The 2,604-nt window shown below is 36.7% G+C and overlaps 1 pseudogene; it reads left to right on the plus strand.

The window, feature by feature from the left end:
- The first annotated feature begins 241 nt into the window (after positions 1 to 241).
- On the plus strand, positions 242 to 2,585 carry LOC129300264 (probable protein phosphatase 2C 60; annotated as a pseudogene).
- Positions 2,586 to 2,604: the final 19 nt, after the last annotated feature.

Genomic DNA, 2,604 nt, shown 5'->3' on the forward strand with positions numbered 1-2,604 from the left:
TGATCGATATCACCATCACATTATGATTCATTAAAGAGAAAAATTTTGATTTGCCTGTTGGATTCTAATTTTCTTTGCTCCATGTAGCATTTACAGTCATAAGGCATGCTTTTAAATGAAATTGAGATTTTATTTTCTATTACTTGTTTCAGTGCAAGTTCTTATCTATTCTTCTGTTCACAATGAAGTGTTTTTCCCTTTTAATTCAGATAGAAATGGGAATATATCTTAGCAGTCCCAAACTGAGAAGTTTTCTGAAGATGGTGAGAACAACTATCTTAGATATGGTTTATCATCCATGCAAGGTTGGCGTGCAACAATGGAAGATGCTGTGAGTATTCTATAACTTGAATAATTGTTTGGTTATGAACCTGAATCCTGTGAAGTGAATATCTTTGCCTGATCAATGTCCCATATCATAACTGGTAAGAAGTTACCTTGGGAGATGTAGTAAAAGTAGGCTAGGCTGTATAAGGTGTGAACCAACATAAATTCTGAAGTCTGAACTCTGTTTGACACTTTTTTTCAGATTGCTTTCATTTGTTTGTCTAGTTGCAATGCAAGGAGATAAAGTTTGTTACCCAATACTCCTTTCTCTTTCCCATTAGCCTTCCAAAGTTTTAAAGTACTGGTATGTATACATTGACTAGCAGATAATTTCATTAGTAATGGGGTTTACGGCTCAGCTTGTCCCTCTTAAGAAGTTCAGCATATAGCTAGGTTTTATGGAAATGCTTTTCAGATTTGGTTGTTGATAGAGTACAATAATGTCATGCAACCTATGTAGTCAATCCCATTTAGTGGGATAAGACTTGTTATTGTTGTTTTGTTTGTTTGGAAAATAGACAGGAGGAACTTGCTTCCTCTAATATAATAATTGGTTGTATGGTTTTTTTTTTTTTTGGTTTTTGGGCTTCTACACCTCAATTTTGCTAGAAGCAAGTACATACATACATACATATGTGCGCGCGCACATGATCTTTTCCAACTCTGTCACACAAACTGTAGCTACAAGGTTCCCTTAATATTAAGCTCTTTGTCTACTAGGGATTGTCTTCAGCTTTATCTGATAATTTATCAAATGGCCTTCAACTATTTAGTTTATGGCATAATTGGGTTTTACTTGCTTTTATGGGCAATAGTTTTTCGGTCCAATGAATTGTTATTTCTGGAGAAATGAATTACTATACTGCTCTTTTTGGAATTTGGACTTGGTTAACTGAATTCTGTTAGATTTTGATTGCTTTTAAGTTAAAACCGTTAATATACTGTTGGTTTTTCTCTTCTCTCTTCTGCTAGCATGCTGCTTATCCAGATCTTGATGCGTCCACTTCGTTTTTTGGTGTTTATGATGGTCATGGAGGTAAGATTTGAAGTGGTTTCTCTACTTGAGTTGATAGGAGAGTGCCAGTTTTAATATCTTGTTAATGGCGTCTTCTCCCCATGTTACAGTAATATTTTTTGTCCTTTTCTTTTTCATTTCCCTTTTGGAGAAGATCTCTCCCACCTCTCTAAGATACAGAAAATTAAAAGCAGAAATTCTTTTCCAAGCTCTCTGACATTTAAAAAAGTGATCACGCTTCTGGATTATGTTCCCCTTCCCCTTGAATAGGTAGCTGCTTTTTCCTTGTCCTTTTAAGACCATTCTCTTGTGAGCAATATGAGGTCCTTGTTTTGTCAAATCTTGTTTACTTAAGTTTTACTCATAGAATGTGTAGAGTTTACTACCAAAATTCTCTGGTTCGTACCGGGAAAGAAAGGGAGGGTGACTGCTGTTTATTTTGCAGTTGAGGCTGTGTACGGATGCTCACTTATTCCTAAACTTTTCAGTAAGGTGGTTGCTAAGTTTGTGCTAAGTATCTTCACCAACAGGTGCTCAAAAGTGAAGCATATACAGCTGGAGATATAGGAACCTCTCTTCAGAAAGCTTTTTTCAGGTCAGATGAAAAAACACGGTCCCTTTTTTTTAATGACTTAACTGGTGGTTCAGTGTTCTTTATTCCACAAGTTCATCACTGAGGCATATTTCATGCTACTGTGTTGTTTAGTCTTGGTCATACCATTCAAACTTTTGTGTTGAACGAAAATTTCACCTTCCTAGTCTTCTTCTAGAAACTGTCATTTCAATACACAAAGACGTGAGGGTTTCTTTGGTCTCAATCCGCAAGTCCTATGGATTTGTTCCAATCAACTTGAGTGAGTGAAGTAATGATGATGATGTAATTAGCATTTTGTAAGGCCAGTTGTGAGTTGCTGTTATGATGTAGGTATTAAGTGTGACACCTCAACTCTCCTCCCGCCCTTTTTCCTAAACAGAAAGCCAAAAGAAAACTGTTCATAAGTTCATCGCCAACACTTTCTATGTATTTCCCACTGCTCTGGGCGTGAAAACATGGGAAAAAAGTTTAAACTGTATGGCTATTATTATACAGAATGGATGAGATGATGCGTGGTCAGAGGGGATGGAGGGAATTAGCTGTCTTAGGTGATAAGATAACAAGTTTACTGGGATGATAGAAGGATTGATTTGGTCTCCACGAAGCAGTGATGGTACTGACCAGGTTGATGATTGGGCCTTTGAGGAGGTGTGTATGAGATTTTGAA

Source organism: Prosopis cineraria, unplaced genomic scaffold (assembly GCF_029017545.1).
Source record: "Prosopis cineraria cultivar Desert tree isolate PC_DT_omini unplaced genomic scaffold, ASM2901754v1 PC1506, whole genome shotgun sequence".
Classification (NCBI taxonomy): Eukaryota; Viridiplantae; Streptophyta; class Magnoliopsida; order Fabales; family Fabaceae; genus Prosopis; species Prosopis cineraria.